Genomic DNA, 15327 nt, shown 5'->3' on the forward strand with positions numbered 1-15327 from the left:
ATGGTGAACTTCTTGAAACTCTGCTGCGTTTCTCTGGTTTCCTGGCATCTGACAGGATCTGGGGGAGAGAAGCAGCTCCGCGAATGGAAGTGGGAGGTGGAGCGGCTTAACTACAGGCCAGCATTTAGGAAACAACATTCACCTTTTTGTAAGGTTAACCCTTGCCTCCAGCTGGACCCTCCTGTGCTACCCAGAATCAGTCTTGTATGCATATTTAATAAAATCAATCTTATTATTAACCATATATAGTTAACCCTTGAACAAGACAGGTTTGAACTCTGCGGGTCCACTTATGTGAGGGTTTTTTTCAATAAATACATACTGCGATGCGATCCTCGGTTGGCTGAATCTGCCGATGCAGAACCGCAGATGCAGAAGGCCACCTGCAAAGTTCTGTGCGAGTTTTCGACTGCACGGGGGTCAGTGCCCCTAAGCCCTGCATTGTTCAAGGGTCAGCTGTATTAATAAAATAAATATATTTAACAAAGATAAATAAAAATATATTTAACAAAATATTAAATATATCTAAATTTATTTAATTATAAATATATTTAAGATGTATTTGTGCATTAAATATATAGGTTTAAGTATAATAAATATATAAATATATGATGTATATATTAAATATAAATATATGATGTATAATATTTTTATATATTATTTATATTATATATAAATAATATATTATTTATATATAATAATATACTAATAAATTTTATGATAAATAAAAAATATAAATAAATAATAAAATATAATACATTTTATGATAAATATATGATGTATAATATTTTTATATATTATTTATATTATATATATACATTTTTAGTGACTATGTCTTTTTTCCAAGGTATGTAGACAGCGTTCACGACCCTGCTTCGTCTTTTCTTCTCCAGACTAGATATGCTCAGTTCCTTCCACTGGCTCTTTGTTGTGAGACATGATTTCTGATTCTGTCGACACCCACTTGGACTCTTTGGGAAGACTCTAGTTTGCTAGTGTCCTTCTTAAAGTTTTATCTGACCAGTGCAATGTACAATGGCCCCCGTCTCCTTGTTCTAGATCTTATATATCTCTTACTGTTTTCTAAGATCAAAGCATTCAGAGTTAACTGCTGATGGCTAAGCCTTCCCTATCTACTAGTTACACAACTGACTTCTTGAGTCTTAGTATATCTGTCTTAAACGTCATTTCATTGGATTTAGACCTGTCAGAGTCCTTTGGTGCTTTAATTGTTATCCAATGTACTGATTTTGTTACATCTGGAAATCTGACTTACTTGCTCTCCTTTCCACGTTCCTCAGGAATGTTAGTTTAACTAGCTGTACTTATTACTATATTACCTAACCCAAATTAACCAACCTATCTTTTAGGGGCATCATGAAAGATTTTATCGAATGCCTTGGTCAGACCTTTAATACCCTTGTGTGTGTGTGTGTGTGTGTGTGTGTGCGCGCGCGCGCGCGCGTGTATGATATTCTCCTGATCTGCCAGCCTAACTATTCTATGAAAAAGAAAAGCATTTTCTTTGCCAGGCTTACTTTTTGTGGATTCTGGTGGTTGCCAGGCTGTCCACGTCCCTGGCTTTTTAACACTAAGAATGACTCACTTGGGGGCATGCAGGGTAAAGTCTACATGGTGAACATGCCTTAACTGGGAACACTGACTCACCATGTATCCTAAGGAAACACCGGCATATTCAAAGTAAAAAGTCATAGCCTATTACTCCTGTCACGATTTTGAATGTTTCGGCTTCCTGTGACAATGCCGCCAGAAAGGCTGGTCCCACTTCCTTCTCCTTGTTTTGGCTCTGGCGCTTACTGACCGTGTGACTTCAGAACGTCCCTCTGCGCTAGAGTGGCTTCATCTGTAAAATGGGTTGCTGTGAGGGTTAAACGATGTAATGCATGCTTCCTAAATACCAGAATGACCTGGGAGCTTTGAGAAGGTCCTGGGTTCTCCCGCTAGAGATTTCGATTCAGCGGGTTAGAGTGGGCCTGGAAGAAGGACTGTTAGTGAATTTTCCAGTTGATTCTGACGAGCAAGCAGGTTGAGATCCCGAGTCGTAGTGTTTGTAAAGTGCTTAGCAAACAGCCAGTGCCCTGCAGAGGCCCCCATCCCCTTTCCTTCTCCCATATCCCCTCCTTTCCTTTCCTCCGAGACACCCAGGGCTCTGGTGTTGTCCACTTTGTGTCCCAGAGGAAAACCACAGGAGGAAACTCATTTAAATTGCTCTTCTCCAGCTGTTTTCCTTTGATAAAAATAGAAGAAAAAGCAGTGTTTAGTTCAAAGTTTTCATTTAAATTTTACTGCCCACTTACTAGGTCTATCTTCTGTACCCTTGGGTAAGCCCCACGATACAGAGGTAAATAGGATCCTGGCTCGGAGACCTTGGGATTATATTGCAGCCTGAGAAATTTAAGGCATTGAGACCAGCTAAAGTGGGGGAGACATCTTCTTTTGGGTCACGGGCCAGGCTTCCTTATACAGATCATACCCCCGAGGTTTTCTCGGGCTCGAGTCCAGCTGTGAATGGAAGGAAGCTTTGAGGTCGTTGTGACAGACGGCATGGATCCGGCAGGTGGAGCTAGAGAGTCAGAGACATTGAAGAGCCAGGGAGAGCTGGTCCTTGGGGTCTTGGGAAGGTGAGTTGGGACAGTCGTTTCTGGAAAAGACTACGCACCAGAATCCCTGAGCAACTTGTTTTTTTTTTTTTTTTTAAAAAAAAAAAAAGACTACGGAATTCCAAATGCCATCCCTATGGAATCAAATTATTGGCATTAACAAGTTGCCCACGTGACTCTGATGTGCTGACAGGTTTGGGAAGCACTGATCTAGAGATTCTAGGCTGATCTAACTGTGGTCCAGGCACTCTGCTGAATGGTCTGGTCAGCAGTCCGAGAGCCCTGTGTCAGTCCTCAGACCAGCGGCATCCTCAGCGTCACCTGGGCGCTAATCAGAAGTGCAGACTCGCAGACTCCACCCCAGGCCGGTGGAATCGTAACCTGCAAGAGCCCTCTGGCTGGCTCAGAGGCGTATCAGGGTGGGAGAGGTCACCGAGAATGGTGCTTCCTGTTTACCTGGGCACCCAGCCCTGCAGTGGGAGCTCCTGGAGGCCGGGTTTGTATTTTGTCCTTGGCGTGTCTCTGAGCCTCAGTTTCCTCATCTTCATTGTATCTTCTTCTCGAGGTTGTTAAGGCAACTAATGTCGGACTCCCATATTAGACTGTGAAGTCTTTGAGGCAAGGGCTATACATTTAAAAGCTGTCTGCCTGCTCAGTGCCTAGCATTGAATGAATTGGCCATCTTGGCACACAGAATTATAGAATCCTCAAAACAGAAAAGACTTTGTGGGTTGTCGAGAACAAGCGACCCCGTGAACGGATGCAAAAGTTCTGGTGAGGTTGACAGATGTTTCTATGGTCAGATGCTCTGTTATTGTCACACGAGCTTCCTGCGAGAGTGCACCGTGGCACCTCCTGCTCTCCACGAGGTCTTCTCCTTCCCATGGCTCATCAGAGCTGACCTCCTGTCTTTGTGAAGGTCCCCTGGGCCCTCTGACCACAGCCGTCTCTGTGCCCTCTGAACTTCTGTGCCATTGAGTGTCAGTACCACTCGTCTGCCCATGCATCCTGGACTGTCTTCCTCGTATGTTCTGGAAGTTACTGTGTTGTCTCACTGTACGTATCAAGCTCTCGGAGGGCAGGACCAGTGTTCTTTGTGCTCCCCACCTGCTCCCCAGCCCAATACCTAGCATAGGACTGAGCACGTAGTAGTTACGGCTAACTTGCTGAATTATCTGTTATTTTTTAAAAAATATGAAATCTTTCATACATATAAAAGTTACGGAGAATAATATAATGAACATCTGTATCCCTACTACTCCTTTAAAAAATAAAAAAAGATTATTACAGTTAAAGTGCTCTGTGTACCACTCTCCAATCATGTTCTCGCCATCTGTGAATCTCCATGACAGGCCATCATCTGTGACATCATATGGTTTATTTGTTTGATTTTGCTGCCCATCAAATAAGCATCTTAAAACCAAAGTCCAAGGCAGTCATGAGACTATAATTAATTCAATTCCATCACTCAAGAATAATTATTGAGAGCCTGTTATACGCCAAGAACTGTGCTAGAAACTTGGGACGCATCAGTGAACAAATCTGACCCAAAGCAAAACAAAACAACTAAAAAATAAAGCCTCGCTCTCATGGAGTTCACATCTGGACAATCCATAAACAGTAAGTATAATAAATATGTAAATTATCTAATGTGCTAGAGGTTAAAAGTGCAATGGAAAAAAATGACACAGTACAAGGATCAGAGATTCTGAGGTGGAAGGGCAGACTGTGGTCAAGGGTGGCTTGTAGAGAAGGTGATGTCTCAGCAAAGACTTGAAGGAGATGAGGGAGTTGGTCATTTGATTTGGGGGAAAAAGTGTTCCTGGTGGAGAGAATAACGAGTGCAAGGACCCTACAGTGGAACCTCTGGGGACTAGGAGGAGGCTGAAATGGGGTGCAAGGGGGGTGGGGCGTCAGGAGATGAAGTCAGGGTAGGGGTGGGGGTGGAGTGGAGGAGGGAGCTTTTAGGGTTTTGCAAGCCGTTATGAGGACTTTGGCTTTTATTTTGGCCGTTGCCGGGTCTGAGTTGAGCAGCGGAGTGATGTCTTCTGACGTCTGGGCCTGCAGTGTGGAGAGTAGTTTGTAGGATCAGAGAAGCAGGAAGTCCAGCTAGGAGGCCACTGCTGTAAATGAGAAGACAGGTAAGGGGGTTCCAACTAAGGAGTGAGCAGTGAAGGGGGTGAGAAGTGGCCAGATCCCGGACACATCCCAAAGGCAGAGCCATCGGGATTTCCTGGTGAACTGGATATGGGTGCGAGAGAAGCAGAGAAGGTTGCCCAAGCCCCTGAAAGTCTATAGTTGCCATCACCCAAGATGGGGGCGAAGCTGCAGGCAGAGCAGTATGGGGGTCAGTGGAGGTCTGCACGTGCTGAGTTGGAGAATTCTGCTAGATTTCACAATTGGAGATAACGAGTAGGCAGCTGAGTATATGATTCTGGACTTTGGAGAGAGATTGGAGCTGCTGGAGATACACACTCAGGAGTCACGAGCGTTCTGTAGGTATTTAAAGCCCCGCGGCTCGATGAGGTCACCAAGAGAGTCAGTCAGCTCGAGAAGAGGGACAAGGTGGTCCCCGGAGGGCGGAGGAGAGACCTGCAGGAAACCTAGAGCTAACATTGGAGCAGGAGGGAAAGACAAGGGCCTTTGGTGTCCTGGAGGTCAGAGGAGGAAGTGTTTCAAGGAAGAGGGAGTGAGAAATTGTGTCAAACGTTGTTTTTTTAGTTTTTTTAAAAAATTAATTAATTTTATTTTTGGCTGTGTTGGGTCTTCGTTGCTGCACGCGGGCTTTCTCTAGTCGTGGCGAGTGGGGGCTACTCTTCATTGTGGTGAGCGGGCTTCTCATGGCGGTGGCTTCTCTTGTTGCGGAGCATGGGCTCTAGGTGCGCGGGCTAAGTAATTGTGGCACAAGGGCTCAGTAGTTGTGGCTCGTGGGCTCTAGAGTCATGCCTCAGTAGTTGTGGCGCACGGGCTTAGTTGCTCTGCAGCATGTGGGATCTTCCCGGACCAGGGCTCGAACCCGTGTCCCCTGCAATGGCAGGCGGATTCTTAACCACTGCGCCACCAGGGAAGCCCTCAAACATTGCTGATGGATCAAAAACATGATGAAGGACTGAGAATGCTGCCGGGATTTAGCAACCCGGATGCCGCTGGTGACCTTGACGTGGACAGTTCTGGTGACAGAGTGGGGGAGGCGGAGAGCCGCCCTGACGCAGGTTTAGGAGAGAACAAGAAGATGCAACTGAAGAACACAAGCACCAACGACTCTGCAGAGGCATTTGCCGGAAAGGGCAACGGAAACGGGCAGCAGCCAGCAGGGGAATCAGGTGAAGAGAGGGGCTTTGATAGGCAATAAACAGGCAACACAAAGGGACAGCGTATTTCATCGTTGTCTGGGTGGATCAACAGGGGAGACGGGCAAGCTGGTGCTGCGTTAAGAGGGGCTTCACTCCGTCCCTGGTGCGGGGGCAGCCTGCTGAGCCCCGAAGCCCTGACGCACAGGCTGGGGCAGGCTGCGGGCCTTCCAGCCAGAGCAGGAGAGGCGGGCGCAAAGCGGCTCCATCCGCGGCGGCGCAGCCAGCTCAGCCTGGCCCCAGGGCGCCTCTTCCTGGCCCCGCATCAAGCCACAGGCCACCAGGGGCTGCTGCTCCGAGCTGTGACGCCCTTGTGCCCCTTTCCCCGCTGCGGGGATTCCTTCCCCCTTGTGGCCTTGAGACCCCCATCCACCTTAACAGCTGAGCTCGGCTGTCGCTCCCCCGTGACTCTCCCTGTGCTCCTGCCCCGTCATCATGCTCTCTTTTACCTGGTTCTCAGGTTAGCAGACATTGGTGGTGGGGGCCTGGGACCCCTTCAGGACAGGGACCTCCACCCTGTCTCTGGGTACCCAGCCTCTGGCCCAGAGAAAGGTTTTTGTTCCCAAGAGCAGAGGTGCGTCCTAGCTCGAGTCCCGAGAAGGATGCACCCATTTCTGTGGAGCTCTGGCTTATTCCCTCTTTGTTTTTAAGTGAAGCCGCCATTCAAACAGGCCGTCCGCAAACCCGAGGCCCCCTGTGTGCCCCAAGGCCAGGCTCCTGCAAGATCCAGAAGCCTTGCCCAGCTCCTGTGTTGTGGCAGCCCTGAGCTCTGACTGCCCTCCAGGCTGGAGCAGCCGCTACTGGGGGCCCGTGGCCGCAGCCAGGCTTGGGGCTCAGGAAGGAGCCCCTGCAGCCACTCTGGGCCATACCAGGCTTTGGCTCCTGCTTCTCCCTGCATCAGCCTGAAAGCCGGGCCAGCCCGAGGGGTCTGTGCATCAAGACTGAGGAATTCAGCCTGCCTCCCCAGCCCTGGGAAGCTTGCATTTGCCGAACCTTGGTGACCTGCTGGTTCCTTTCTTGCCTGTCGTTGGTAGTGACGATGCTTGGCCCAGTGACAGGGAAAGGCCCCCCTCACAGGCGGGCTGAATGGAAGAGCTCTTGGTTGGCCGTCTTGGCGGCTGAATACCTGACTCCCACCTGATTAGCCTCTTGGCTGTGGGCACCTGGCAGAGCCTGGCACCACGCCCCTCCTGTGTCCCGCCCCATTTACATCCCCCTCCTCCCCATGTCCCCAGGCCACCGGCCACCATCGGAGGGAGGGCTGTCATGCTTCCCTCAGCTTTCGGTGACTTCCCAATCTGGAAGCGCCAGGCTTTGCCCGCAGTCCCGGCTGGGGCGTAGGCGGCCGGGTGGCCAAAGAATGTCACTGTGTCCAGCGCTGACTGCGTTGTCAGTTTCTCCCGAGCAACAGACAGTCTTTCCCTCCAGTGCCCCTCCCCGCAGGTCCCAATTCCACAGGGATGTGGGTGTCTGTCATCTGGGTCAGCTCAACCCATGGTGCTCTGGGGTGAGGCTGGCCACGCAGGGGCACATTGTGTCCTGTCATGTCCTGATTCTCCTGCTGTCGCCTCCCTTGCCCCTTGCCCACTCTCCAGCCTGGCGGGGGGCCAGCTTCACCGCAGCTGTCTTAGGAGACCAGATGCTTTCGTAGAAGGAGCTGGATGTACGCAAAGTCAGGAGACTTTCTCCGAGTTCTTTATGTAAGAGTCCTCCCCGGAATCAGGGCTGCTGTAACTGGCTCCCTCCTCAACTGCCTCTTCTGAGAAATGCAAGAACAGTATTGCGTGGACCTAATGTCTTCAGGGACAGCAATTTCTTCATCTTCTTGGTGGTTGTTTATACATAGAAACCCACCCACGTTTGAACTGATGGATCAGGGCCCGATTGTGTTTTTTTTCCGCAAGCGTGCCTTCCCCCCTTACTCTGTACCATTCCCACCCTTCCATCATAAACTCCTTTTCCTCAGAGCAACTGAATTTGCTGAGCGTATTTAATCTGTGGACACTGTAGGTAAAAAGTTTGCTCTGTTTGTTCTCTCCACAGGCTATCTGTATCTTTTTTTTTTTTTAATTAATTAATTTATTTATTTATTTTGGCTGTGTTGGGTCTTCGTTTCTGTGCGAGGGCTTTCTCCAGTTGCGGCAAGCGGGGGCCACTCCTCATCGCGGTGCGCGGGCCTCTCACTATCGTGGCCTCTCTTGTTGCGGAGCACAGGCTCCAGACGCGCAGGCTCAGTAGTTGTGGCTCACGGACCTAGTTGCTCCGCGGCATGTGGGGTCCTCCCAGACCAGGGCTCGAACCCGTGTCCCCTGCATTGGCAGGCAGACTCTCAACCACTGCGCCACCAGGGAAGCCCAGGCTATCTGTATCTTAAAAGATGAGCTTATTAATCCAGACAAATACTGAATTGGTAGATGGCATAGGAAAGCTATTTTTTTAAATTGAGATATAATTGACAGGTAACATTGTACTAGTTTCAAGTGTACAATATAATGATTTGATGCATGGATAGATTATGAAATGATCACAATAAGTCTGGTTAACATCCATCACCATGCATAATTAAACATTTTCTTTCTTGTGATGAGAACTCTTAAGATGTACTCTCTTAGCAGCTTCCAAATATACAATACAGCATTGTGAACTGTAGTCACCATTGCATCCTCAGGACTTGTTTTATCACTGGAAGTTTGTCCCTTTTGACCCTCTTCATTCATTTCATCTAAAACAAAACAAAACAAAACCGAACGCATAGACACAGAGAACAGGTTGCTGGTTGCCTCGGCCTCTTTTTTTTTTTCTCTTTTCAGTTATTTATTACATACCTAGGGGTGGGGTGTCTGGGTCATATGGCAGTTCTATTTTTTAGCTTTGCGAAGAACTGCCAAATTGCTCCATTTTACATTCCCACCACAATGCAAGAGAGTGCCAATTTCTCCATATCCTCATGAACACTTGTTATTTTCTGGGTTTTTTTTTTTTTTGGATGTGTATATGAAAGGTATTCAATATTTCATTGTGTGTTTTTTTCTTAATTAGTTACTTTATTTATTTTATTTTTGGCTGCATTGGGTCTTTGTTGCTGCGCGCGGGCTTTCTCTAGTTGCGGCGAGCGGGGGCTACTCTTCGTTGCGGCGCGCGGGCTTCTCATTGTGGTGGCCTCTCGTTGTGGAGCATGAGCTGTAGGTGCGTGGACTTCAGTAGTTGTGGCACGTGGGCTCAGTAGTTGTGGCTCACGGGCTCTAGAGCACAGGCTCAGTAGTTGTGGCGCACTGGCTTAGTTGCTCCGCGGCATGTGGGATCTTCCCGGACCAGGGCTCAAGCCTGTGTCCCCTGCATTGGCAGGCAGATTCTTAACCACTGTGCCACCAGGAAAGCTGGGCCTCATTTTTAAAAGCTGGGCTTTTAAACTGCACGATGCTGTGTGTGCATACTTGAGAACATCAGCTGAATTCTCCTCTCCTGTGGTTCTGAAATGCAGGGTGCCCTTCAGCAGGCTGCTGCTGGCTCTTCTTTTTAGACAGAATAAACCCTCATTTATTCGATTCCTTCTCATTTGGAATCTGTGGTGTTCTGGACACAAGGCTTTGCACATTTTGTGAACAGAAGCTTTGTCATGGAACTTAAGAGTATAAATGCTGTATATGAGCTGCCACTTTGGGGGTGTCAACTCCATGCCTGAGGCCGTTACTCAGGCCCATCAGCCAAGTTCATATTCTTGTCCCATACTTGGGGCCTCCTTTAAATCACTCTCATCAATAAACGGTCCTCAGTCACTTTAGAACCTTCATTTACATGCAAAATACTGTATTATTTATATCTCTTTTAAAAGATATATCCAGGGCTACCCTGGTGGCGCAGTGGTTAAGAATCTGCCTGCCAGGACCGGGGACACGGGTTCGAGCCCTGGTCTGGGAAGATCCCACATGCTGCGGAGCAGCTAAGCCCGTGTGCCACAACTATTGAGCCTGCACTCTAGAGCCTGCAAGCCACAACTACTGAAGCCTGCGTGCCTAGAGCCCGTGCTCTGCAACAAGAGAAGCCACCGCAATAAGAAGCCTGCGCACCGCAACGAAGAGTAGCCCCTGCTCGCCACAACTAGAGAAAGCCCGCGCGCAGCAACAAAGACCCAACGCAGCCAAAGCTAAGTAAATAAATAAAAAATAAGTGACAGCCATTAAAAAAAAGAATGAATAAAATATATATATATCCACATAAAAACCTTCCTAGGGGGCACTTCCTTGCTCAGGCCAAGTCCTTATTGGTCGTTGAAAAGAATAAAACGTGCTGTAAGTTGACTTGAGCCTGCTTGGTGCAAATTAACAAAGTTTGACTTAATAGGCCATGTGGTTTCCAATCCTTTGGGGAAGCCCTGCTAGGGTTGGACCTCACCTCAGGCTTGACCGCCTCCATGTCTTAAGGGGGTCTGAGTCCCTGGAGGGTGTTCAGGAGAAAGATGATGAAACAGGGAGAACACAGGCACCAAAGCTCCGCACTGCTTCCCGATGGCATCGGGTCATGTGTGTCTCTTTCCTTCGCCTCAAGCTTTGACACATGTGAAATGCAAAGCCTTCGAGGAATCTCCCTCTAATATGTTGAGAAACTATACGTGCTGTAAATCCGTTCTGTGTACCAGCTGACCACAGCTGCAGTTACCTCAGTCAGTCATTCTCTCATTCAGACGTTCAACTGATGGTCACCGAGTGGCCACAAGTACTAAGCTCTAAAGAGCAAGAAGGACAAGCTCGTGGCTGGTCTCGGGGAGCTCCCAGTCCAGTGAGGGAGAAGCAGGCGAGGCATTATGACAAGTGTTAATGTTAAGATACGAACAAGGTGCTAGGGAGACGCTGACCTGGAAATGACTGATTGCACCTGCAGGAGCAGCGGTCACCGCAAAGCAGATGGGGGGTGAGTAGGAGTTGCCCGCTGGACAGAGGGGGGCAGTGCCATTTAGCGTAGAAAGAGCATGTCAGCTGTGTGGCTTTGGGGAAATTACTCAACCTTTCTGAAACTCAGCTTCTCCAAAAAAAACCAGGGTGGTAATACCCACAATACTTAGAGAAGAATGATAGGAATTGAAGGTGGGAAGCAGCTGGTATGGCACCAGGCGCACAGTCGATGCGTGTTATTATTCCACACTAATCGATGAATCACTCAAGTGATCACGTCTTAGTCAACTTTGCAATTGTCCCAGTGATGAACTCAGTACCCAGCACAGGGCATGGCCCGTAGGAGACAATTAATGACCGGACTTGACTAACCATGTCCTTGCTGGTTTCTCTGCTCTGAACGGCAACAACACTTAGGTTTGTCCACAGCCCCTGGCATAGGAGGCACCCGCAATGGGCTCTTAACACCGATGAGGAGCTGCACCAGACCTCAGTTATGTCATTCAGTTATACGCAGTGGTCATAATGATAATAATATGACATTTATTGAATGCATAATATGTATCTGCTTCTGTGCTGGCTTTTGTTTTTGTTTTTTTTAACATATAAATTTATTTATTTATCTATTTATTTTTGGCTGCGTTGGGTCTTCGTTGCTGTGCGCGGGCTTTCTCTAGTTGCGGCGAGCTGGAGCTGCTCTTCGTTGTGGTGCACGGGCTTCTCATTGCGGTGGCTTCTCTTGTTGCGGAACATGGGCTCTAGGTGCGTGGGCTTCAGTAGCTGTGGCTCGCGGGCTCAGTAGTTGTGGCTCGCGGGCTCTAGAGCACAGGCTCAGTAGCTGTGGTGCACGGGCTTAGTTGCTCCGCGGCATGTGGGATCTTCCTGGACCAGGGCTCGAACCCATGTCCCCTGCACTGGCAGGCAGATTCTTAACCACTGCGCCACCAGCGAAGCCCCTGTGCTAAGTGTTTTAAATTCATTCACATTCAATCCTCATCATAACAATATAGTCTTATCCCCATTTTACAGGTGAAAAAGTTGAAGCACAGAAAAGTTAAGTGACTAGATCAAGATCACATGGTTTGTGATGGGTCTAGGATTTGAGCTCAAGCTGGTCAGATTCTAGAATCTATGTTTTAGTCACCCTGTAAAAAGCTACTTGAATTACTAATTGGCGTATCCAAGGCTGATGTGCCCTTTCTGGTTGGTTGGGTGTCTGTTTGGTTTGATCAGTGGCTGTACTAAAATTCTTAACTATTCTGTATAGTTTCCCTGGGTATATCGATGCCTTGATGTTATCATGGCTGCTTCTGCTGAGTTCCACCTTCTGGGCTTGTGGCTCCAGGATGCCAAGTGTTTTAAGTATACCCAAGATTTGTTTTATTCCAGTACGGTAAGACATGTGGACACAGAAATGCCTGTCATGAAGGAAGAAGTTTGTAATTCTCACAGATCCCTAGAAACAGGAGGCAGACGCTCCAACCAGGGCCACACGAGGAAGCACCAGGGTCAGTCAGGAGGTAGAAGGAGAGAGGGGAACATACGGGCAAGAGTCTTTATTGTGGTTTCGGGGGGAAGGAATGGGCAGGCAGGGTCAGCGGGCTTCGGACTGGCTGGCGTGAATGATTGCAGCGGGCTCTGGGGGATGGAGCTGTCCCTGGTTGTCTGGGCCCTCTTCCTGGGGTGATTAGGACAAGTGGATAGTGGCCCAGAGTGTGAGCATTTGATCAGAGAGGTGGTTGAGTTCACGGCTCTGGATTGGTTGGTTTGCATATGAAAGGCAGGCCCCTAAACATCATCAAGCCTGGGATCTGAAGGAGAAACCAGTCATGGAAAGCTGGATTTCAACTGCGTCACTTGTAAGAGTTTTTTCTTTTTTTTTTTTGGCCAGTCTGCTGCAAGGCTTGTGGGATCTTAGTTCCCCGACCAGGGATTGGATCCGGGCCCTTGGCAGTGAGAGTGCAGAGTCCTAACCACTGGACCACCAGGGAATTCCATAAGAGGTTTTTATGCTTAAGAAAATAAAGAAGTAAATATTGCTGCTTTTTCTTTTGACTCACAAGACCAGGTGTTCAGTAGCACAGAAATGACACTAATTTCTCTTCTTGGCTACTCGGGGAGGGGTAGTCTCTCCAGGGTCAGCAAAGCTCTAGATATTAAAGCATTAAATACAGAAAATAAAAAGACGTGGTTAATACACCATGGAATGTGGGTGCTTGAGACAGACAAACCTTGGCTTACTTGGCATGGGCTAGAGAAGAAGATCTTCGTGAGAGCACAGGGCTCTCTCTTTGATGAGACCGGCATGGAGAGTGTGTCGGGATGGTAGCAGAGAGGGCTCGGGCCAACCTCCCTTCCTCTGGCCTTGGTTCAGTCTTGTCCTTTGTCCCCACGGCACAAACATCTTCTCCTGTTTTTGTTCATTTTTACTGCCCTCCCTCCTTCCCCTCTCCCTCCCCCCCAGCCCTCCCAGCCCTCCCGTGTCTCCTTCCACTAGCCTCCCCATTCAGACTTGAATTTCTTCTTCTTTTTTTTTTTTTAAGATTTTTGATGTGGACCATTTTTTTTTTTTTTGATGTGGACCGTTTTTTAAAGTCTTTATTGAATTTTTATTACAATATTGTTTCCATTTTATGTTTTGGTTTTTGGCCACGAGGCATGTGGCATCTTAGCTCCCGGACCAGGGATGGAACCTGCAACCCCTTCATTGGAAGGTGAAGTCTTAACCACTGGGCTGCCAGGGAATTCCCCAGACTTGAATTTCTTTTATAAATTTATTTCTTTTATTTATTTCTTTTTGGCTGCGTTGGGTCTTCGTTGCTGCACGTGGGCTTTCTCTAGTTGTAGCGAGCGGGGGCTACTCTTGGTTGTGGTGCTTGGGCTTCTCATTGCGGTGGCTTCTCTTGTTGTGGAGCACGGGCTCTAGGCGCGAGGGCTTCAGTAGTCGTGGCACACGGGCTCAGTAGTTGTGGCTCACAGGCTCTATAGCGCAGGCTCAGTAGTTGTGTCACACGGGCTTAGTTGCCCCACGGCATCTGGGATCTTCCCGGACCAGGGCTCGAACCCGTGTCCCCTGCATTGGCAGATGGATTCTTAACCACTGCACCACCAGAGAAGTCCCTGCATTTCTTAAAACTACTTATTACCTTACCTTCTCTGGGGGGGACGGTGGAGATGGGAGGTGTGGATGACTGACCCCCAGGGTTGGAGACCACACCTCTTATTTCTGCATCAGAATGTCCCCTGAATGAGTTACCAGACACACAGAGACCACCATTTGCTCAGTGGAAAAGGGATTTCAAGATTGTGCGGTTTGGGGAAAGCCTACATTTTATATTCCCTTTAGGAGATTGACAGCATACAATGAGGTAGTAAGGAAAGAAGTTATGCAGGAAATAAATCTTTGTCCGTCTTATCTGATGTTTCCAGAATTATCTGCCCCACCGCAGAACTGGTTTTTGCATAAGACTTACTACCATCCCATGAGAAATCCTTGGGGAAGGCTGCCCTGCTTGTTGGGTGGAGTCGGGGATGGCTTGGCTCTGAGCTGCCCACTCATGGGCGTGGACTGATGACCTTACAGGGCTTCAGGTGCCCCAGGAGCCCGAGGTCACTGCGCCCAGAACTCTGGGCTCTCATCTTGGCCTGATCCTCCCTGGGTCCCCAGGCTCCCGGCATCCCAGGGCATTGTACCAGGCCTTGCTTCTCTCTGGATTACCAGCTCCTGGCACAGTGCCTGGCAAAGAGTGGGTGCTCAGTGATTGCCTGTATTGAATGAATTCCCCCATAGAACCCACCAATTAGAAGCTCTGTCCTTGTTTTCTAATCAAACCTTATCCTTGTGTAGGCACACACACACACGTGCGTACATCTATGGTCTGTGTGAGTTCTTCTTAAAAATAGGCAAGGAGACATGTAAGCACTGGGACTGGATTTCAAGGGGGAGTGTCGTCCTCATCATTCTGCCATAGATACACACGCACAGACACAGAGAAAATGAGAAGACACACAGATAAACACACAGAAGCACAGGCTGTGTAGATACAAGCAAACACATAGACACACTTGCAAAAATAGGCACAATCACAGGTGCGCAGATGTAATTTTACATGTAAACAAACAGAGAAATACAATCTAGACGCCCTCCCCCCAACACACATCCTCTGTTCTGGCTATTTATTCCTCCAGAGCAAACTGCTTCACAAATTAGTGCATGTTCACGACAACTATCTCATCATATCTCATGATTTCGTGGGTCAGGATTTGGGCAGGACTTGGCTGGGTGATGCTTCGCCTCCTCATGTGATGACTCAGGGAACCTGACTGCTAGACGGGCTGGCCTGGATGGACAAGGCTGGCTTCCCTCACATGTCTGGTGGCTTGGTGGCGGTGACTGGTAGGCCGGCCTCAGCCGGGACTGTTGCCAGGAGTGCCTGCCGGGCCTCTCAGATGTGATATCTCAGGGTA

This window comes from Eschrichtius robustus, chromosome 15 (genome assembly GCF_028021215.1).
Source record: "Eschrichtius robustus isolate mEscRob2 chromosome 15, mEscRob2.pri, whole genome shotgun sequence".
NCBI lineage: Eukaryota > Metazoa > Chordata > Mammalia > Artiodactyla > Eschrichtiidae > Eschrichtius > Eschrichtius robustus.